This window comes from Hyla sarda, unplaced genomic scaffold, assembly GCF_029499605.1.
Source record: "Hyla sarda isolate aHylSar1 unplaced genomic scaffold, aHylSar1.hap1 scaffold_200, whole genome shotgun sequence".
NCBI classification, from domain to species: domain Eukaryota; kingdom Metazoa; phylum Chordata; class Amphibia; order Anura; family Hylidae; genus Hyla; species Hyla sarda.
Genome location: NW_026608660.1, coordinates 422,390 through 445,808, shown reverse-complemented (window position 1 = coordinate 445,808; position 23,419 = coordinate 422,390). Strand labels below are relative to the sequence as shown.

The 23,419-nt window shown below is 45.0% G+C and overlaps 8 non-coding genes and 2 pseudogenes across 8 annotated transcripts; all 10 read right to left on the bottom strand.

Moving 5' to 3' along the window:
* Positions 1 to 184: 184 nt before the first annotated feature.
* Positions 185 to 375, bottom strand: LOC130317619 (U2 spliceosomal RNA). Its single transcript, XR_008864707.1, has one exon. It is a non-coding gene; the product is annotated as a U2 spliceosomal RNA (small nuclear RNA).
* Positions 376 to 2,454: 2,079 nt separating this feature from the next.
* LOC130317532 (U2 spliceosomal RNA) lies at positions 2,455 to 2,645 on the bottom strand. Its single transcript, XR_008864639.1, has one exon. It is a non-coding gene; the product is annotated as a U2 spliceosomal RNA (small nuclear RNA).
* Positions 2,646 to 4,731: 2,086 nt separating this feature from the next.
* On the bottom strand, positions 4,732 to 4,922 carry LOC130317531 (U2 spliceosomal RNA). Its single transcript, XR_008864638.1, has one exon. It is a non-coding gene; the product is annotated as a U2 spliceosomal RNA (small nuclear RNA).
* A 2,089-nt stretch (positions 4,923 to 7,011) lies between these two features.
* LOC130317576 (U2 spliceosomal RNA) lies at positions 7,012 to 7,199 on the bottom strand. The gene has a single exon (XR_008864676.1). It is a non-coding gene; the product is annotated as a U2 spliceosomal RNA (small nuclear RNA).
* A 693-nt stretch (positions 7,200 to 7,892) lies between these two features.
* On the bottom strand, positions 7,893 to 8,052 carry LOC130317582 (U2 spliceosomal RNA; annotated as a pseudogene).
* A 2,100-nt stretch (positions 8,053 to 10,152) lies between these two features.
* LOC130317530 (U2 spliceosomal RNA) lies at positions 10,153 to 10,343 on the bottom strand. Its single transcript, XR_008864637.1, has one exon. It is a non-coding gene; the product is annotated as a U2 spliceosomal RNA (small nuclear RNA).
* Positions 10,344 to 12,426: 2,083 nt separating this feature from the next.
* LOC130317529 (U2 spliceosomal RNA) lies at positions 12,427 to 12,617 on the bottom strand. The gene has a single exon (XR_008864636.1). It is a non-coding gene; the product is annotated as a U2 spliceosomal RNA (small nuclear RNA).
* Positions 12,618 to 14,704: 2,087 nt separating this feature from the next.
* Positions 14,705 to 14,900, bottom strand: LOC130317573 (U2 spliceosomal RNA). Its single transcript, XR_008864674.1, has one exon. It is a non-coding gene; the product is annotated as a U2 spliceosomal RNA (small nuclear RNA).
* A 7,192-nt stretch (positions 14,901 to 22,092) lies between these two features.
* Positions 22,093 to 22,277, bottom strand: LOC130317564 (U2 spliceosomal RNA). The gene has a single exon (XR_008864668.1). It is a non-coding gene; the product is annotated as a U2 spliceosomal RNA (small nuclear RNA).
* A 686-nt stretch (positions 22,278 to 22,963) lies between these two features.
* On the bottom strand, positions 22,964 to 23,123 carry LOC130317581 (U2 spliceosomal RNA; annotated as a pseudogene).
* Positions 23,124 to 23,419: the final 296 nt, after the last annotated feature.

Here is a 23,419-nt window from a genome sequence, read left to right as displayed (position 1 = left end):
GAAGTCCTGTGCCTGGACGCTCCAACAGCGGCCAGACACAAGCAGAAGCAGAAGCAGCAGCAGCACCACCTTTTGTTTTTTGGCTGCAGCAGCAGCAGCAGCAAGGCCCACAGGGCTGGCTAGCTGGCTAGCCAGCAAGCAGGTAGCAATGAAAGTAGGAATCTTTCTTTTTAACCCTGTAAGGGGGTGGTGCACTGTACCCGAAGATACTGCCATATCGGGTCAATGCATAGGGCGACGGAAGCAAGCTTCGAAATCGGCCCCCGTTCTCAAAAATCCATTTAATATATGGTCCCCAGATAGGGGACATATCAGATATTAAACTGATAAGAACAGATACTACACTTGATCTTAGCCAAAAGGCCGAGAAGCGATAACCGTGAAAGGGGCGGGCCCAACAAGGTCCCCTTCATGGGCACTATCACTGCTTGCTGTCAGGGAGGCTGCCAGACAATTTTCCATGCACACTCTGGGCTGGGGGGCAGTCAACCACCAGTACACACAGCAGAACCTAAACCCATACCATTATTGCTAAGCAGCAAGACAGGGGCCCATTGCACTCCCACGGGGCCTTTTTAAATGCAATCCATAACCCGGATTTGCCAGGAACCCTTCTTACTCCTCCTACTTGCATGTGACACTGGGCTTAGGATCTGCATAGGAAACACACACACAAGCACACACCTACCTTTGTTGCCTGCAGATGCCTCCTTGGCTGTGGCTGTCCCCAAACGGTATCAAACCAACACCCACGGGAAGCTGTAAGCATAGAGGACATGCCTGCACCCCATTGGACTTACCTGTGTGGGTTAAACCCGGGTTATTTGACAACCTATGGCGGTGATGGTTCTGCTCAGGCAGAGCAGTGCTGATGCTCCTCATAAAGCTGTCGCTGCTGTGAAGGTTCTAGGTGACATCACAAATCCCTATGGTTACATACACAACAAAGCTGGGTTGTTGTTGTTTACACTCTGCAAGGCCTGTGGAAGTGAGTGACATCATAGCACTGTAGTTCTGAGGGTTCTAGATGGATGCAACAATCTCCTGTTGCTTCTATGAAGGCCATAATAGACGACATCACCAAACAGCTCCATAGTCACATACACAGCAAAGGAGAGATGTTGTTTACACCTAGTGATGTCAGTGGTATTGAGTGACATCACAGCACAGTGCTAAGGCTCCTGGGCCTGGACACAGCAGCGGCTGCAATATCTCAACGGAGAATACGTTTATATATATGTGTGTGTGTGCGCGTATATATATATATATATATATATATATATATATTTCTCCGCCGAAATCACTTTTAAACCCATTTCCACCTTTTTTTCCCTTCTCTTCCTCTTACTTTTTTTTCACGTTTTTTTACGTTTTTCTCCTTTTCGCCTCTTTTCTGGGCGTATTATTCTTCTTTTTCTTCTTTTTTTTCGTCTAATGCATACCCCATCAGTGCAGCAATGCTTATTCAATACCGCCAGCAGATGGAGACACTGGGGGATAATTTTCTAAGGATTTATACTGATTTTTCCTGTCTGAATTTGTCGCACAGAAAGTTGCAGGCCAAATATGTGTGACATTTCTGCGACTTTAGCTTCTAGAGCATTTTTACAACATTATACATAGGTGCTGAATACATAAAAAGCGACTGTTCAGCGACAGACAAGTCGCATCGGCTGAAAGTAGGCCAGAATGTCAGTCCATGTTGGAGCAGGTTTAGATACAGTCTAAAGCATAGATCTCAAAGTCTGTGCACAGAATTTAGCAAGGGCCTCGCACCTTCTGATGCATCAGGTAGGTGCACAATAGCATAGCCTAACCCTCTGTACTTTGGTCTATATTGATGCGGGACATAGACAGCCAGCTGATGACCAATCCATTAGTGCAATGGATGGCTGGAAGCATTTGTCTTTGCCTTTGCAATACCACAGAAGCAATGCATGGTCAATGTACAGCAATGACACACCTGTGTGAACAGCCAGGAGACCCCCCCCCCCATGTTATGTTACATAGTTACATAGTTAGTACGGTCGAAAAAAGACATATGTCCATCAAGTTCAACCAGGGAATTAAGGGGTAGGGGTGTGGCGCGATATTGGGGAAGGGATGAGATTTTATATTTCTTCATAAGCATTAATCTTATTTTGTCAATTAGGAACATTCAGCACCCACCCGCTATCAAGGCAGCTGCCTATCATGTCATGCCCTACCTGCACAGGTGTGCTGGCTACTCAAATGATCCAATTAAGGAGGCCATTTAGTCAGCAGCAGCAGAAGTCCTGTGCCTGGACGCTCCAACAGCGGCCAGACACAAGCAGAAGCAGAAGCAGCAGCAGCACCACCTTTTGTTTTTTGGCTGCAGCAGCAGCAGCAGCAAGGCCCACAGGGCTGGCTAGCTGGCTAGCCAGCAAGCAGGTAGCAATGAAAGTAGGAATCTTTCTTTTTAACCCTGTAAGGGGGTGGTGCACTGTACCCGAAGATACTGCCATATCGGGTCAATGCATAGGGCGACGGAAGCAAGCTTCGAAATCGGCCCCCGTTCTCAAAAATCCATTTAATATATGGTCCCCAGATAGGGGACGTATCAGATATTAAACTGATAAGAACAGATACTACACTTGATCTTAGCCAAAAGGCCGAGAAGCGATAACCGTGAAAGGGGCGGGCCCAACAAGGTCCCCTTCATGGGCACTATCACTGCTTGCTGTCAGGGAGGCTGCCAGACAATTTTCCATGCACACTCTGGGCTGGGGGGCAGTCAACCACCAGTACACACAGCAGAACCTAAACCCATACCATTATTGCTAAGCAGCAAGACAGGGGCCCATTGCACTCCCACGGGGCCTTTTTAAATGCAATCCATAACCCGGATTTGCCAGGAACCCTTCTTACTCCTCCTACTTGCATGTGACACTGGGCTTAGGATCTGCATAGGAAACACACACACAAGCACACACCTACCTTTGTTGCCTGCAGATGCCTCCTTGGCTGTCCCCAAACGGTATCAAACCAACACCCACGGGAAGCTGTAAGCATAGAGGACATGCCTGCACCCCATTGGACTTACCTGTGTGGGTTAAACCCGGGTTATTTGACAACCTATGGCGGTGATGGTTCTGCTCAGGCAGAGCAGTGCTGATGCTCCTCATAAAGCTGTCGCTGCTGTGAAGGTTCTAGGTGACATCACAAATCCCTATGGTTACATACACAACAAAGCTGGGTTGTTGTTGTTTACACTCTGCAAGGCCTGTGGAAGTGAGTGACATCATAGCACTGTAGTTCTGAGGGTTCTAGATGGATGCAACAATCTCCTGTTGCTTCTATGAAGGCCATAATAGACGACATCACCAAACAGCTCCATAGTCACATACACAGCAAAGGAGAGATGTTGTTTACACCTAGTGATGTCAGTGGTATTGAGTGACATCACAGCACAGTGCTAAGGCTCCTGGGCCTGGACACAGCAGCGGCTGCAATATCTCAACGGAGAATACGTTTATATATATGTGTGTGTGTGCGCGTATATATATATATATATATATATATATATATATATATATATATTTCTCCGCCGAAATCACTTTTAAACCCATTTCCACCTTTTTTTCCCTTCTCTTCCTCTTACTTTTTTTTCACGTTTTTTTACGTTTTTCTCCTTTTCGCCTCTTTTCTGGGCGTATTATTCTTCTTTTTCTTCTTTTTTTTCGTCTAATGCATACCCCATCAGTGCAGCAATGCTTATTCAATACCGCCAGCAGATGGAGACACTGGGGGATAATTTTCTAAGGATTTATACTGATTTTTCCTGTCTGAATTTGTCGCACAGAAAGTTGCAGGCCAAATATGTGTGACATTTCTGCGACTTTAGCTTCTAGAGCATTTTTACAACATTATACATAGGTGCTGAATACATAAAAAGCGACTGTTCAGCGACAGACAAGTCGCATCGGCTGAAAGTAGGCCAGAATGTCAGTCCATGTTGGAGCAGGTTTAGATACAGTCTAAAGCATAGATCTCAAAGTCTGTGCACAGAATTTAGCAAGGGCCTCGCACCTTCTGATGCATCAGGTAGGTGCACAATAGCATAGCCTAACCCTCTGTACTTTGGTCTATATTGATGCGGGACATAGACAGCCAGCTGATGACCAATCCATTAGTGCAATGGATGGCTGGAAGCATTTGTCTTTGCCTTTGCAATACCACAGAAGCAATGCATGGTCAATGTACAGCAATGACACACCTGTGTGAACAGCCAGGAGACCCCCCCCCCCCCCATGTTATGTTACATAGTTACATAGTTAGTACGGTCGAAAAAAGACATATGTCCATCAAGTTCAACCAGGGAATTAAGGGGTAGGGGTGTGGCGCGATATTGGGGAAGGGATGAGATTTTATATTTCTTCATAAGCATTAATCTTATTTTGTCAATTAGGAACATTCAGCACCCACCCGCTATCAAGGCAGCTGCCTATCATGTCATGCCCTACCTGCACAGGTGTGCTGGCTACTCAAATGATCCAATTAAGGAGGCCATTTAGTCAGCAGCAGCAGAAGTCCTGTGCCTGGACGCTCCAACAGCGGCCAGACACAAGCAGAAGCAGAAGCAGCAGCAGCACCACCTTTTGTTTTTTGGCTGCAGCAGCAGCAGCAGCAAGGCCCACAGGGCTGGCTAGCTGGCTAGCCAGCAAGCAGGTAGCAATGAAAGTAGGAATCTTTCTTTTTAACCCTGTAAGGGGGTGGTGCACTGTACCCGAAGATACTGCCATATCGGGTCAATGCATAGGGCGACGGAAGCAAGCTTCGAAATCGGCCCCCGTTCTCAAAAATCCATTTAATATATGGTCCCCAGATAGGGGACGTATCAGATATTAAACTGATAAGAACAGATACTACACTTGATCTTAGCCAAAAGGCCGAGAAGCGATAACCGTGAAAGGGGCGGGCCCAACAAGGTCCCCTTCATGGGCACTATCACTGCTTGCTGTCAGGGAGGCTGCCAGACAATTTTCCATGCACACTCTGGGCTGGGGGGCAGTCAACCACCAGTACACACAGCAGAACCTAAACCCATACCATTATTGCTAAGCAGCAAGACAGGGGCCCATTGCACTCCCACGGGGCCTTTTTAAATGCAATCCATAACCCGGATTTGCCAGGAACCCTTCTTACTCCTCCTACTTGCATGTGACACTGGGCTTAGGATCTGCATAGGAAACACACACACAAGCACACACCTACCTTTGTTGCCTGCAGATGCCTCCTTGGCTGTCCCCAAACGGTATCAAACCAACACCCACGGGAAGCTGTAAGCATAGAGGACATGCCTGCACCCCATTGGACTTACCTGTGTGGGTTAAACCCGGGTTATTTGACAACCTATGGCGGTGATGGTTCTGCTCAGGCAGAGCAGTGCTGATGCTCCTCATAAAGCTGTCGCTGCTGTGAAGGTTCTAGGTGACATCACAAATCCCTATGGTTACATACACAACAAAGCTGGGTTGTTGTTGTTTACACTCTGCAAGGCCTGTGGAAGTGAGTGACATCATAGCACTGTAGTTCTGAGGGTTCTAGATGGATGCAACAATCTCCTGTTGCTTCTATGAAGGCCATAATAGACGACATCACCAAACAGCTCCATAGTCACATACACAGCAAAGGAGAGATGTTGTTTACACCTAGTGATGTCAGTGGTATTGAGTGACATCACAGCACAGTGCTAAGGCTCCTGGGCCTGGACACAGCAGCGGCTGCAATATCTCAACGGAGAATACGTTTATATATATGTGTGTGTGTGCGCGTATATATATATATATATATATATATATATATATATATATATATATATTTCTCCGCCGAAATCACTTTTAAACCCATTTCCACCTTTTTTTCCCTTCTCTTCCTCTTACTTTTTTTTCACGTTTTTTTACGTTTTTCTCCTTTTCGCCTCTTTTCTGGGCGTATTATTCTTCTTTTTCTTCTTTTTTTTCGTCTAATGCATACCCCATCAGTGCAGCAATGCTTATTCAATACCGCCAGCAGATGGAGACACTGGGGGATAATTTTCTAAGGATTTATACTGATTTTTCCTGTCTGAATTTGTCGCACAGAAAGTTGCAGGCCAAATATGTGTGACATTTCTGCGACTTTAGCTTCTAGAGCATTTTTACAACATTATACATAGGTGCTGAATACATAAAAAGCGACTGTTCAGCGACAGACAAGTCGCATCGGCTGAAAGTAGGCCAGAATGTCAGTCCATGTTGGAGCAGGTTTAGATACAGTCTAAAGCATAGATCTCAAAGTCTGTGCACAGAATTTAGCAAGGGCCTCGCACCTTCTGATGCATCAGGTAGGTGCACAATAGCATAGCCTAACCCTCTGTACTTTGGTCTATATTGATGCGGGACATAGACAGCCAGCTGATGACCAATCCATTAGTGCAATGGATGGCTGGAAGCATTTGTCTTTGCCTTTGCAATACCACAGAAGCAATGCATGGTCAATGTACAGCAATGACACACCTGTGTGAACAGCCAGGAGACCCCCCCCCCCCCATGTTATGTTACATAGTTACATAGTTAGTACGGTCGAAAAAAGACATATGTCCATCAAGTTCAACCAGGGAATTAAGGGGTAGGGGTGTGGCGCGATATTGGGGAAGGGATGAGATTTTATATTTCTTCATAAGCATTAATCTTATTTTGTCAATTAGGAACATTCAGCACCCACCCGCTATCAAGGCAGCTGCCTATCATGTCATGCCCTACCTGCACAGGTGTGCTGGCTACTCAAATGATCCAATTAAGGAGGCCATTTAGTCAGCAGCAGCAGAAGTCCTGTGCCTGGACGCTCCAACAGCGGCCAGACACAAGCAGAAGCAGAAGCAGCAGCAGCACCACCTTTTGTTTTTTGGCTGCAGCAGCAGCAGCAGCAAGGCCCACAGGGCTGGCTAGCTGGCTAGCCAGCAAGCAGGTAGCAATGAAAGTAGGAATCTTTCTTTTTAACCCTGTAAGGGGGTGGTGCACTGTACCCGAAGATACTGCCATATCGGGTCAATGCATAGGGCGACGGAAGCAAGCTTCGAAATCGGCCCCCGTTCTCAAAATCCATTTAATATATGGTCCCCAGATAGGGGACGTATCAGATATTAAACTGATAAGAACAGATTTTTTTTTTTTTTTTTTTTTTTATCTAAAGCCGAGGAACGTGCTTTCGATTCACCCAAAGTGCAAGAAAAAGTGCAAACGTGTTACACTAAAAAAAACGTGCACAAAGGATGCGGTCTATCGCAAGCCCTTCTCCGATAGGAGAGAGGCCCCCCAACAAACCTTACCCTTCGCCTCCGGACCAAAAGGTACCTGCGAGGTTCCAGGTTCGATGTCCCTTTTCGCCGAAGCTACTAGGAGACCACAAATGCTCCCGGCATCCCCCTTGGCGTTAGCCAAGGTATCTGCCCGCAGAGCCGATTACGGTAGGTACCCTGCGAAGCAGGAGTACCCGGGGTGTTTGCAGGGAGGTGCGGAACCTAATGGCCACACACACCTCCCCTAGACCGCCAGGAGGGACACCCAGAAGGGCTACCGCATCCTGACAAATCCTGTGAACACACAACACGCAAAAAGTGACACAGTGAGACAAAAAATAAATAAATAAGTGAATGTGTGCAGATATACTGCCCGGACATCCGGCCGGATCTATAAAAATTTCTCTGATCCTAGCCAGAAGGCCGGGAATCAAGAGGTGAGTGCCACAAGGTGAAGAGATTATGGTGCCCGTGCTTCAACTCAGTGAGCCTATTCTCCCAGTGAGTTTCGGCACCTCGGGGTCACCACTCCCCGAGGCACAAAAGTACCTCGGCTCTAGACCCTCTCAGCCTCATGGCGAGACCCGGAGGGAACAGGTCACATCGGGGCAGCCGTCGAGCTGATTCCTCAGAACCAGCCCCGGAAAGCCCTGGTACACCTGCATCCTCCATGCAGCACCCATCCCCACCAGCATGAAAACTGATAAGAACAGATACTACACTTGATCTTAGCCAAAAGGCCGAGAAGCGATAACCGTGAAAGGGGCGGGCCCAACAAGGTCCCCTTCATGGGCACTATCACTGCTTGCTGTCAGGGAGGCTGCCAGACAATTTTCCATGCACACTCTGGGCTGGGGGGCAGTCAACCACCAGTACACACAGCAGAACCTAAACCCATAGCATTATTGCTAAGCAGCAGGGCCCATTGCACTCCCACGGGGCCTTTTTAAATGCAATCCATAACCCGGATTTGCCAGGAACCCTTCTTACTCCTCCTACTTGCATGTGACACTGGGCTTAGGATCTGCATAGGAAACACACACACAAGCACACACCTACCTTTGTTGCCTGCAGATGCCTCCTTGGCTGTCCCCAAACGGTATCAAACCAACACCCACGGGAAGCTGTAAGCATAGAGGACATGCCTGCACCCCATTGGACTTACCTGTGTGGGTTAAACCCGGGTTATTTGACAACCTATGGCGGTGATGGTTCTGCTCAGGCAGAGCAGTGCTGATGCTCCTCATAAAGCTGTCGCTGCTGTGAAGGTTCTAGGTGACATCACAAATCCCTATGGTTACATACACAACAAAGCTGGGTTGTTGTTGTTTACACTCTGCAAGGCCTGTGGAAGTGAGTGACATCATAGCACTGTAGTTCTGAGGGTTCTAGATGGATGCAACAATCTCCTGTTGCTTCTATGAAGGCCATAATAGACGACATCACCAAACAGCTCCATAGTCACATACACAGCAAAGGAGAGATGTTGTTTACACCTAGTGATGTCAGTGGTATTGAGTGACATCACAGCACAGTGCTAAGGCTCCTGGGCCTGGACACAGCAGCGGCTGCAATATCTCAACGGAGAATACGTTTATATATATGTGTGTGTGTGCGCGTATATATATATATATATATATATATATATATATATATATATATATATATATATATATATATATATTTCTCCGCCGAAATCACTTTTAAACCCATTTCCACCTTTTTTTCCCTTCTCTTCCTCTTACTTTTTTTTCACGTTTTTTTACGTTTTTCTCCTTTTCGCCTCTTTTCTGGGCGTATTATTCTTCTTTTTCTTCTTTTTTTTCGTCTAATGCATACCCCATCAGTGCAGCAATGCTTATTCAATACCGCCAGCAGATGGAGACACTGGGGGATAATTTTCTAAGGATTTATACTGATTTTTCCTGTCTGAATTTGTCGCACAGAAAGTTGCAGGCCAAATATGTGTGACATTTCTGCGACTTTAGCTTCTAGAGCATTTTTACAACATTATACATAGGTGCTGAATACATAAAAAGCGACTGTTCAGCGACAGACAAGTCGCATCGGCTGAAAGTAGGCCAGAATGTCAGTCCATGTTGGAGCAGGTTTAGATACAGTCTAAAGCATAGATCTCAAAGTCTGTGCACAGAATTTAGCAAGGGCCTCGCACCTTCTGATGCATCAGGTAGGTGCACAATAGCATAGCCTAACCCTCTGTACTTTGGTCTATATTGATGCGGGACATAGACAGCCAGCTGATGACCAATCCATTAGTGCAATGGATGGCTGGAAGCATTTGTCTTTGCCTTTGCAATACCACAGAAGCAATGCATGGTCAATGTACAGCAATGACACACCTGTGTGAACAGCCAGGAGACCCCCCCCCCCCATGTTATGTTACATAGTTACATAGTTAGTACGGTCGAAAAAAGACATATGTCCATCAAGTTCAACCAGGGAATTAAGGGGTAGGGGTGTGGCGCGATATTGGGGAAGGGATGAGATTTTATATTTCTTCATAAGCATTAATCTTATTTTGTCAATTAGGAACATTCAGCACCCACCCGCTATCAAGGCAGCTGCCTATCATGTCATGCCCTACCTGCACAGGTGTGCTGGCTACTCAAATGATCCAATTAAGGAGGCCATTTAGTCAGCAGCAGCAGAAGTCCTGTGCCTGGACGCTCCAACAGCGGCCAGACACAAGCAGAAGCAGAAGCAGCAGCAGCACCACCTTTTGTTTTTTGGCTGCAGCAGCAGCAGCAGCAAGGCCCACAGGGCTGGCTAGCTGGCTAGCCAGCAAGCAGGTAGCAATGAAAGTAGGAATCTTTCTTTTTAACCCTGTAAGGGGGTGGTGCACTGTACCCGAAGATACTGCCATATCGGGTCAATGCATAGGGCGACGGAAGCAAGCTTCGAAATCGGCCCCCGTTCTCAAAAATCCATTTAATATATGGTCCCCAGATAGGGGACGTATCAGATATTAAACTGATAAGAACAGATACTACACTTGATCTTAGCCAAAAGGCCGAGAAGCGATAACCGTGAAAGGGGCGGGCCCAACAAGGTCCCCTTCATGGGCACTATCACTGCTTGCTGTCAGGGAGGCTGCCAGACAATTTTCCATGCACACTCTGGGCTGGGGGGCAGTCAACCACCAGTACACACAGCAGAACCTAAACCCATACCATTATTGCTAAGCAGCAAGACAGGGGCCCATTGCACTCCCACGGGGCCTTTTTAAATGCAATCCATAACCCGGATTTGCCAGGAACCCTTCTTACTCCTCCTACTTGCATGTGACACTGGGCTTAGGATCTGCATAGGAAACACACACACAAGCACACACCTACCTTTGTTGCCTGCAGATGCCTCCTTGGCTGTCCCCAAACGGTATCAAACCAACACCCACGGGAAGCTGTAAGCATAGAGGACATGCCTGCACCCCATTGGACTTACCTGTGTGGGTTAAACCCGGGTTATTTGACAACCTATGGCGGTGATGGTTCTGCTCAGGCAGAGCAGTGCTGATGCTCCTCATAAAGCTGTCGCTGCTGTGAAGGTTCTAGGTGACATCACAAATCCCTATGGTTACATACACAACAAAGCTGGGTTGTTGTTGTTTACACTCTGCAAGGCCTGTGGAAGTGAGTGACATCATAGCACTGTAGTTCTGAGGGTTCTAGATGGATGCAACAATCTCCTGTTGCTTCTATGAAGGCCATAATAGACGACATCACCAAACAGCTCCATAGTCACATACACAGCAAAGGAGAGATGTTGTTTACACCTAGTGATGTCAGTGGTATTGAGTGACATCACAGCACAGTGCTAAGGCTCCTGGGCCTGGACACAGCAGCGGCTGCAATATCTCAACGGAGAATACGTTTATATATATGTGTGTGTGTGCGCGTATATATATATATATATATATATATATATATATATATATATATTTCTCCGCCGAAATCACTTTTAAACCCATTTCCACCTTTTTTTCCCTTCTCTTCCTCTTACTTTTTTTTCACGTTTTTTTACGTTTTTCTCCTTTTCGCCTCTTTTCTGGGCGTATTATTCTTCTTTTTCTTCTTTTTTTTCGTCTAATGCATACCCCATCAGTGCAGCAATGCTTATTCAATACCGCCAGCAGATGGAGACACTGGGGGATAATTTTCTAAGGATTTATACTGATTTTTCCTGTCTGAATTTGTCGCACAGAAAGTTGCAGGCCAAATATGTGTGACATTTCTGCGACTTTAGCTTCTAGAGCATTTTTACAACATTATACATAGGTGCTGAATACATAAAAAGCGACTGTTCAGCGACAGACAAGTCGCATCGGCTGAAAGTAGGCCAGAATGTCAGTCCATGTTGGAGCAGGTTTAGATACAGTCTAAAGCATAGATCTCAAAGTCTGTGCACAGAATTTAGCAAGGGCCTCGCACCTTCTGATGCATCAGGTAGGTGCACAATAGCATAGCCTAACCCTCTGTACTTTGGTCTATATTGATGCGGGACATAGACAGCCAGCTGATGACCAATCCATTAGTGCAATGGATGGCTGGAAGCATTTGTCTTTGCCTTTGCAATACCACAGAAGCAATGCATGGTCAATGTACAGCAATGACACACCTGTGTGAACAGCCAGGAGACCCCCCCCCCCATGTTATGTTACATAGTTACATAGTTAGTACGGTCGAAAAAAGACATATGTCCATCAAGTTCAACCAGGGAATTAAGGGGTAGGGGTGTGGCGCGATATTGGGGAAGGGATGAGATTTTATATTTCTTCATAAGCATTAATCTTATTTTGTCAATTAGGAACATTCAGCACCCACCCGCTATCAAGGCAGCTGCCTATCATGTCATGCCCTACCTGCACAGGTGTGCTGGCTACTCAAATGATCCAATTAAGGAGGCCATTTAGTCAGCAGCAGCAGAAGTCCTGTGCCTGGACGCTCCAACAGCGGCCAGACACAAGCAGAAGCAGAAGCAGCAGCAGCACCACCTTTTGTTTTTTGGCTGCAGCAGCAGCAGCAGCAAGGCCCACAGGGCTGGCTAGCTGGCTAGCCAGCAAGCAGGTAGCAATGAAAGTAGGAATCTTTCTTTTTAACCCTGTAAGGGGGTGGTGCACTGTACCCGAAGATACTGCCATATCGGGTCAATGCATAGGGCGACGGAAGCAAGCTTCGAAATCGGCCCCCGTTCTCAAAAATCCATTTAATATATGGTCCCCAGATAGGGGACGTATCAGATATTAAACTGATAAGAACAGATACTACACTTGATCTTAGCCAAAAGGCCGAGAAGCGATAACCGTGAAAGGGGCGGGCCCAACAAGGTCCCCTTCATGGGCACTATCACTGCTTGCTGTCAGGGAGGCTGCCAGACAATTTTCCATGCACACTCTGGGCTGGGGGGCAGTCAACCACCAGTACACACAGCAGAACCTAAACCCATACCATTATTGCTAAGCAGCAAGACAGGGGCCCATTGCACTCCCACGGGGCCTTTTTAAATGCAATCCATAACCCGGATTTGCCAGGAACCCTTCTTACTCCTCCTACTTGCATGTGACACTGGGCTTAGGATCTGCATAGGAAACACACACACAAGCACACACCTACCTTTGTTGCCTGCAGATGCCTCCTTGGCTGTCCCCAAACGGTATCAAACCAACACCCACGGGAAGCTGTAAGCATAGAGGACATGCCTGCACCCCATTGGACTTACCTGTGTGGGTTAAACCCGGGTTATTTGACAACCTATGGCGGTGATGGTTCTGCTCAGGCAGAGCAGTGCTGATGCTCCTCATAAAGCTGTCGCTGCTGTGAAGGTTCTAGGTGACATCACAAATCCCTATGGTTACATACACAACAAAGCTGGGTTGTTGTTGTTTACACTCTGCAAGGCCTGTGGAAGTGAGTGACATCATAGCACTGTAGTTCTGAGGGTTCTAGATGGATGCAACAATCTCCTGTTGCTTCTATGAAGGCCATAATAGACGACATCACCAAACAGCTCCATAGTCACATACACAGCAAAGGAGAGATGTTGTTTACACCTAGTGATGTCAGTGGTATTGAGTGACATCACAGCACAGTGCTAAGGCTCCTGGGCCTGGACACAGCAGCGGCTGCAATATCTCAACGGAGAATACGTTTATATATATGTGTGTGTGTGCGCGTATATATATATATATATATATATATATATATATATATATATATATATTTCTCCGCCGAAATCACTTTTAAACCCATTTCCACCTTTTTTTCCCTTCTCTTCCTCTTACTTTTTTTTCACGTTTTTTTACGTTTTTCTCCTTTTCGCCTCTTTTCTGGGCGTATTATTCTTCTTTTTCTTCTTTTTTTTCGTCTAATGCATACCCCATCAGTGCAGCAATGCTTATTCAATACCGCCAGCAGATGGAGACACTGGGGGATAATTTTCTAAGGATTTATACTGATTTTTCCTGTCTGAATTTGTCGCACAGAAAGTTGCAGGCCAAATATGTGTGACATTTCTGCGACTTTAGCTTCTAGAGCATTTTTACAACATTATACATAGGTGCTGAATACATAAAAAGCGACTGTTCAGCGACAGACAAGTCGCATCGGCTGAAAGTAGGCCAGAATGTCAGTTCATGTTGGAGCAGGTTTAGATACAGTCTAAAGCATAGATCTCAAAGTCTGTGCACAGAATTTAGCAAGGGCCTCGCACCTTCTGATGCATCAGGTAGGTGCACAATAGCATAGCCTAACCCTCTGTACTTTGGTCTATATTGATGCGGGACATAGACAGCCAGCTGATGACCAATCCATTAGTGCAATGGATGGCTGGAAGCATTTGTCTTTGCCTTTGCAATACCACAGAAGCAATGCATGGTCAATGTACAGCAATGACACACCTGTGTGAACAGCCAGGAGACCCCCCCCCCCATGTTATGTTACATAGTTACATAGTTAGTACGGTCGAAAAAAGACATATGTCCATCAAGTTCAACCAGGGAATTAAGGGGTAGGGGTGTGGCGCGATATTGGGGAAGGGATGAGATTTTATATTTCTTCATAAGCATTAATCTTATTTTGTCAATTAGGAACATTCAGCACCCACCCGCTATCAAGGCAGCTGCCTATCATGTCATGCCCTACCTGCACAGGTGTGCTGGCTACTCAAATGATCCAATTAAGGAGGCCATTTAGTCAGCAGCAGCAGAAGTCCTGTGCCTGGACGCTCCAACAGCGGCCAGACACAAGCAGAAGCAGAAGCAGCAGCAGCACCACCTTTTGTTTTTTGGCTGCAGCAGCAGCAGCAGCAAGGCCCACAGGGCTGGCTAGCTGGCTAGCCAGCAAGCAGGTAGCAATGAAAGTAGGAATCTTTCTTTTTAACCCTGTAAGGGGGTGGTGCACTGTACCCGAAGATACTGCCATATCGGGTCAATGCATAGGGCGACGGAAGCAAGCTTCGAAATCGGCCCCCGTTCTCAAAAATCCATTTAATATATGGTCCCCAGATAGGGGACGTATCAGATATTAAACTGATAAGAACAGATTTTTTTTTTTTTTTTTTTTTTTTTTCCTCAGTTACAGACTATTGTTTGAACGATCATCAGGTCTCCTACCAGGACTCGTCACTTAAAACAATGTCTGAAAAAACATCATGCGGAAAGACAAAAAAAAAGGGAACCGAGGGTCAAGAACTTAAAACCAAAAGGTGAAAGCTGAAGGAAAACAAAAACATTTAAAAAACAAAACATAAACTGGTCAGACTTACAGTTTCCACCATTGGGTATATTTCCAGATCTTTTCAGCATTGTCTTCTCCCATTCTCTTCTTATCTAATAAATATGCAATAAAAAGTCTTCCGAGCAACAACCTCCTACATTCACTTGGAGAAATGGAAACATTTTTAAAAACAAGCAAATTCCTGGAGTCCCATAAAACTTCTTTAAAAACAGAAAAAATTATCCAAGTAACACGTGCATCATTCTTCATGTTAAAGTCCTGACCGATAAAAATTTTCTCAAAAGTAAAATCATTAAAACCCATAAGTGCAATAAAAAATCTTGTTAAAAGCCTAAAAACTTCCTTGGCATAAAAACAGTCCCACCACAAATGTACAATATCTTCTTTACCTCCACAACCCTCTCTTGGACACTGTTCACTCACTCTTATTCCTCTTCCTCTTAAAAACACTCGAGTTGGGAGGCAACCATGGTAAGACATCCATACCACATCTTTTTGTCTATTTGATAAACCAAAGGAATTAAAAAGGCTCCAAATCTTAACTGACTGTGCAATATTACAGAATGGTACTTCATTAAATTTTTCACTCTTTCTCAACTCATATTCTATTTTCTTCTTTTCAGGTTTCCCCAAGGAGCTCAAATTAAAGTGATCATTGAAAGACCGAAGAACCACATAAAAGGTAGGTATAATCAGCGCCATTGGTTTCCTCAGATCCCTCTCACACCAGCCCCACTTAGAAAACAACCATCCTGCTAAATATTTACACATATCAGCTGTTTTACTATTGCACTGGATCGTCTTGAAAATTAAAAGAAAATAGTGTAACTTTAAAAACAAATCAATATTTGGAAAGTCATATCCACCATTCTTTACAGTACTCATTACCTTCTCTCTTTTCATTTTTTCCATTTTGGATCCCCAAAAGAAAACAAAAAGTCTTCTTGTTGTCTTCCTCATCCAAAGCTTACCAGGTGGAAAAACCATCGCAGTATATAAAAGTAAAGGTAAAATCACAGTCTTAATAACAAGTACTTTCCCTTTAAGGGATAAACTCCTCAATTTCCAAAAATTCAATTTCTTTTCAATTTTACTGTCCAGCTTGTTGTAAGTCTCTGTCCCTTTAAGATTCTTTTCAAAAATGACCCCTAAAACTTCCACATTCTCCTTTATCTCTACTCCATCCACCAACACATCTTCGCATTTCCCAAAATTCACCAAATGACATTTGCCCCAGTTTACACACATTCCGGCCACACAGCAAAAAATTTGAATATGCAAATTCACTCTATTCAAATCTGCTTTTGAAGTACATGTAAACACAACATCATCCATGTAGCTTAAAACCTTAAGATCACTCCCACCACTGCCAGGTATAAAAACTCCTTTAACACATTTGTCTTTCTGAACATTCTTTAACAAGGCCTCTATTACACAGATGAAAAGGATTGGGGAGAGTGGGCAACCCTGCCGAACCCCTGATAAAATCTTAAAAGCAGGACCAACATGGCCATTCATTAAAACTTGTCCAGTAACACCATTATATAACCCTTTAATAACATGTAATAACTTCATTGGGATCCCCATATGTTTTAGGGCCATAAACATAAATTTGTGTGCGACTTTATCATAGGCCTTCTCGAAATCCACTGACTCGACAAAAAGAGGCACCTTATTAAAATTACAATAATAAATAACATCCCTTAAAATCAATAAATTATCAGTAATTCTTCTCCCGGGTACAGCACATACTTGGTAATTATCTACCATATGGCCAATAATATTCCTAAGCCTGTTTGCAACAATTTTAGCAATAATTTTATAGTCACTGTTTAACAATGAAATTGGTCTCCAATTTTTTATATCACGTTCGTCACCTTTCTTATGTATTAGTGTGATAATTCCCTTCTTCATTGAATCAGCTAAAATCCCAAACTTAAAAACATATTGCACAACCCGAGTAAAAACATCTTTTAAAAGAGGCCAAAATACAACATAAAACTCAGCTGGAAGGCCGTCACTACCAGGGGTTTTACCTTTTGCCATTCCATTCAGCGCCATTCTAATTTCATTTTCACTAACATCTTCCACCAAAAAAACTTTCTCCTCATCTGGAATTTGATCCTCTAAAATGTTACAGTAGTCTTCCATTTCATTAATAGCAGCTTTACTTTCATTACTAAAAAGTGTTTCATAAAATTTACAAACCTCCTCCTCCATCTCCCTACCAACCACCTCACCACTTGAGGTTAAAACCGACTTAAAGACCCCCTTTGGCTTAAAACACTTTTTAAAAAAATATCGACTACATTGTTCATTCTCCTCCAAATGTTGCACCTTAGCCCTGTAAACAATATTCCTTCCTCTTTCCTTCAACCTTGTCTTCATCTCTTCCTTAATTTCACAAATTTCAGCATCCACCTCTAGACCAGCGTTCTTAAACTTAAAGAGAGTCTCCAACTGTGAAACTAAAGTCTCATCTCTCCGCCTCTTCTCCTGTGCTCTCTTAATGCAAACAGACTTAAAATAACCAGCAAAGTTCACTTTAGCCCAATCCCACCAGTCTAAAATATTTTTAAAACAGTCTTGTTTAGCAGCACAGGATAAAAATATATTTTTAAAACCTGCCATTACCTCCTCTTCTTCAAGTAAACTCACATTCAACTTCCAGAGTCCCCTACCAAAGGCAATGGACTCTGAGATGCTTATTTCAGCAGATAAAATTTTATGATCTGAGAAAATCGACATCATCTGATTACACCGGGCCACCTTCATCCCTTCAGACACAAAAATATAATCTATTCGGGATTTACAGTGACCACTATCCGATACATATGTATATCTATCATCAGTGTCAATCATCAGTCCAGCATCTATATAGTGTAAGTCTTGTACTAATTGATTTAAAGCATTAGAGGTAATGTCAGTTCGGACTTCAGCAGCACTCTCACGGTCATTAACAGTACGGATACAGTTAAAATCACCAGCCACTATAGTACTTTCCCGACCAGGGATAAAAAACTTCAAAGACTCTAAAAAAACCAACCGCTCTTTCTTCTCTGCTGGGGCATATACGTTAAAAACTCTAATCCTCTGGTCTAAAAACTCAAAGTTTAAAACCATGCAACGGCCTGGTATTAAAATCTGGCAATTTAAAACTTTGATATTGTTATTTTTGATTAAAAAACCAACTCCTTCATTCTTGTTATCCGTACTAGTTGACCAAAAAGATTGTCCCATCCTCCACTCATCAGCATAAGGTGCAGATTTAATTGCACACTCCTGTAAACATATTATATCAGCTCTCACATTCTCCAACACCTCAAAAATAGCAGCTCTTCTTACTTCTGATCCAATACTCCTGACATTAAGGGTTGTTAAGATAAGAGTCATAATAACTAAAATGAATAAAATCAAAACTTTAATATCCATCATAGTTAAAAATTACTGCTCTGACTCTCAACTTTCCTTAAAACATTTTCATAACAATCAGGCGACCCTGGATCAGAGTCCCTGTCCATTTCAACTCCTCTTCCAACCACTGGGTCCTCTTGATCCCCAGTCCAACTTCCTTTTTTACTTCTTTTACTTTCCACCCCCACCTCATCCTCCTCATCACTGCTGACAAATCTCTGAGCAGGTGTAAGGGACTTCTCAGGTGACTGCACATTTTCTTGGAATTCCATTCCCTCCTCCTCCCCCACAACAGGGTCTGGACATTCCACATCACCACTCATGCTTCCACAAGGAAACACATCTCCATACACAGTTTCAATCTTCTTGACCTCCACCCCCTTTGCACATGTTACTTCACTTGTGGAGACCACTTTCTTATACTCCTGTTCAACCACCACACTTGTCTCCACAAAAGCCTCTTTAATCACATCCACCTGAGCAACAACATTTTTAACAATCGTACCACCTGCGCTCCTCCCGACTTCACATTCCCCCTCCACATTAGATTTTTCACCTCCATCCACACCTCCATCCACACCTGTGGCTTCTGAAAAAGACCTCCTTCCCATTCCCTGTTCATTGCTCTGTCCACCTTTACTTCCAGCCGCATCAGCATAACTCCTTCTCTTGTACCATAAGTGACATCCTCTTGCCAAATGGGAATTACTCCCACAAATATCACAAGTCTTTTCCTCAACGCAAAAACTTGTTTCATGCCCAGTCTTGCCACAGTTCCTACAAACAACACCCTTCACAGGACATGCGTCCTGCACGTGGCCATATGCTTGACATTTGCGGCAAAACTGAAGCTGCCCCTCATAAAAACAAAAACCACGCTCTCCTCCAATGGAAAAAACTTGAGGAATACTCTTAATTCCCTCCTCCATAGACTCATCCTTCTTGAACTTCACAACATATTTCCTTTTACAGTTAAAAAAACCATGTCTGTTCTTTAGTTTTCCAAAAAACTTCACTTCTTCACAATAACGATAAAGAAAATTTGTTACCATTGAGTCTGTAACTTTGGGATTGTACATATGTACGATGACCACTTTCTCTGTACTCAGAAACAAAGGCTCTACTTTAACTTTCCTCATAATATCCGGCTCATTCTTTCTCTTCATTCCTTCCAGGTCCTTGTAGACCCTCTGACAAATCTCGGAATTAACAAATGTAACATCATAAATACCCTGTCTAGGGAAATCTTGCATTGCAAATACATCTGTTACCTTTAGGTACTGGAGCCTGCGTAGAATCTCCAGCACAATCTGGTCCAGGCCAACCGTTCCCCGATGTTCCGTTGGGACGAAAATCCTGACCGTGTCTTCTATTCCGCGAATCCTCTCTCCTCCACTCATTTTTGCAGGCGATGAAACCCACTATCGCAACTCCGAAATAACCCAGGGCCCCCCGCAAAGAGGACCCCGATCACCACCCCCTTCAACTCCTAACCCGCCCGGTAAACCGCACGGGATCGAAGCCAAAAGGCCGAGAAGCGATAACCGTGAAAGGGGCGGGCCCAACAAGGTCCCCTTCATGGGCACTATCACTGCTTGCTGTCAGGGAGGCTGCCAGACAATTTTCCATGCACACTCTGGGCTGGGGGGCAGTCAACCACCAGTACACACAGCAGAACCTAAACCCATACCATTATTGCTAAGCAGCAAGACAGGGGCCCATTGCACTCCCACGGGGCCTTTTTAAATGCGATCCATAACCCGGATTTGCCAGGAACCCTTCTTACTCCTCCTACTTGCATGTGACACTGGGCTTAGGATCTGCATAGGAAACACACACACAAGCACACACCTACCTTTGTTGCCTGCAGATGCCTCCTTGGCTGTCCCCAAACGGTATCAAACCAACACCCACGGGAAGCTGTAAGCATAGAGGACATGCCTGCACCCCATTGGACTTACCTGTGTGGGTTAAACCCGGGTTATTTGACAACCTATGGCGGTGATGGTTCTGCTCAGGCAGAGCAGTGCTGATGCTCCTCATAAAGCTGTCGCTGCTGTGAAGGTTCTAGGTGACATCACAAATCCCTATGGTTACATACACAACAAAGCTGGGTTGTTGTTGTTTACACTCTGCAAGGCCTGTGGAAGTGAGTGACATCATAGCACTGTAGTTCTGAGGGTTCTAGATGGATGCAACAATCTCCTGTTGCTTCTATGAAGGCCATAATAGACGACATCACCAAACAGCTCCATAGTCACATACACAGCAAAGGAGAGATGTTGTTTACACCTAGTGATGTCAGTGGTATTGAGTGACATCACAGCACAGTGCTAAGGCTCCTGGGCCTGGACACAGCAGCGGCTGCAATATCTCAACGGAGAATACGTTTATATATATGTGTGTGTGTGCGCGTATATATATATATATATATATATATATATATATATATATATATATTTCTCCGCCGAAATCACTTTTAAACCCATTTCCACCTTTTTTTCCCTTCTCTTCCTCTTACTTTTTTTTCACGTTTTTTTACGTTTTTCTCCTTTTCGCCTCTTTTCTGGGCGTATTATTCTTCTTTTTCTTCTTTTTTTTCGTCTAATGCATACCCCATCAGTGCAGCAATGCTTATTCAATACCGCCAGCAGATGGAGACACTGGGGGATAATTTTCTAAGGATTTATACTGATTTTTCCTGTCTGAATTTGTCGCACAGAAAGTTGCAGGCCAAATATGTGTGACATTTCTGCGACTTTAGCTTCTAGAGCATTTTTACAACATTATACATAGGTGCTGAATACATAAAAAGCGACTGTTCAGCGACAGACAAGTCGCATCGGCTGAAAGTAGGCCAGAATGTCAGTCCATGTTGGAGCAGGTTTAGATACAGTCTAAAGCATAGATCTCAAAGTCTGTGCACAGAATTTAGCAAGGGCCTCGCACCTTCTGATGCATCAGGTAGGTGCACAATAGCATAGCCTAACCCTCTGTACTTTGGTCTATATTGATGCGGGACATAGACAGCCAGCTGATGACCAATCCATTAGTGCAATGGATGGCTGGAAGCATTTGTCTTTGCCTTTGCAATACCACAGAAGCAATGCATGGTCAATGTACAGCAATGACACACCTGTGTGAACAGCCAGGAGACCCCCCCCCCCATGTTATGTTACATAGTTACATAGTTAGTACGGTCGAAAAAAGACATATGTCCATCAAGTTCAACCAGGGAATTAAGGGGTAGGGGTGTGGCGCGATATTGGGGAAGGGATGAGATTTTATATTTCTTCATAAGCATTAATCTTATTTTGTCAATTAGGAACATTCAGCACCCACCCGCTATCAAGGCAGCTGCCTATCATGTCATGCCCTACCTGCACAGGTGTGCTGGCTACTCAAATGATCCAATTAAGGAGGCCATTTAGTCAGCAGCAGCAGAAGTCCTGTGCCTGGACGCTCCAACAGCGGCCAGACACAAGCAGAAGCAGAAGCAGCAGCAGCACCACCTTTTGTTTTTTGGCTGCAGCAGCAGCAGCAGCAAGGCCCACAGGGCTGGCTAGCTGGCTAGCCAGCAAGCAGGTAGCAATGAAAGTAGGAATCTTTCTTTTTAACCCTGTAAGGGGGTGGTGCACTGTACCCGAAGATACTGCCATATCGGGTCAATGCATAGGGCGACGGAAGCAAGCTTCGAAATCGGCCCCCGTTCTCAAAAATCCATTTAATATATGGTCCCCAGATAGGGGACGTATCAGATATTAAACTGATAAGAACAGATACTTTTCTTTTATCTAAAGCCGAGGAACGTGCTTTCGATTCACCCAAAGTGCAAGAAAAAGTGCAAACGTGTTACACTAAAAAAAACGTGCACAAAGGATGCGGTCTATCGCAAGCCCTTCTCCGATAGGAGAGAGGCCCCCCAACAAACCTTACCCTTCGCCTCCGGACCAAAAGGTACCTGCGAGGTTCCAGGTTCGATGTCCCTTTTCGCCGAAGCTACTAGGAGACCACAAATGCTCCCGGCATCCCCCTTGGCGTTAGCCAAGGTATCTGCCCGCAGAGCCGATTACGGTAGGTACCCTGCGAAGCAGGAGTACCCGGGGTGTTTGCAGGGAGGTGCGGAACCTAATGGCCACACACACCTCCCCTAGACCGCCAGGAGGGACACCCAGAAGGGCTACCGCATCCTGACAAATCCTGTGAACACACAACACGCAAAAAGTGACACAGTGAGACAAAAAATAAATAAATAAGTGAATGTGTGCAGATATACTGCCCGGACATCCGGCCGGATCTATAAAAATTTCTCTGATCCTAGCCAGAAGGCCGGGAATCAAGAGGTGAGTGCCACAAGGTGAAGAGATTATGGTGCCCGTGCTTCAACTCAGTGAGCCTATTCTCCCAGTGAGTTTCGGCACCTCGGGGTCACCACTACCCGAGGCACAAAAGTACCTCGGCTCTAGACCCTCTCAGCCTCATGGCGAGACCCGGAGGGAACAGGTCACATCGGGGCAGCCGTCGAGCTGATTCCTCAGAACCAGCCCCGGAAAGCCCTGGTACACCTGCATCCTCCATGCAGCACCCATCCCCACCAGCATGAAAACTGATAAGAACAGATACTACACTTGATCTTAGCCAAAAGGCCGAGAAGCGATAACCGTGAAAGGGGCGGGCCCAACAAGGTCCCCTTCATGGGCACTATCACTGCTTGCTGTCAGGGAGGCTGCCAGACAATTTTCCATGCACACTCTGGGCTGGGGGGCAGTCAACCACCAGTACACACAGCAGAACCTAAACCCATACCATTATTGCTAAGCAGCAAGACAGGGGCCCATTGCACTCCCACGGGGCCTTTTTAAATGCAATCCATAACCCGGATTTGCCAGGAACCCTTCTTACTCCTCCTACTTGCATGTGACACTGGGCTTAGGATCTGCATAGGAAACACACA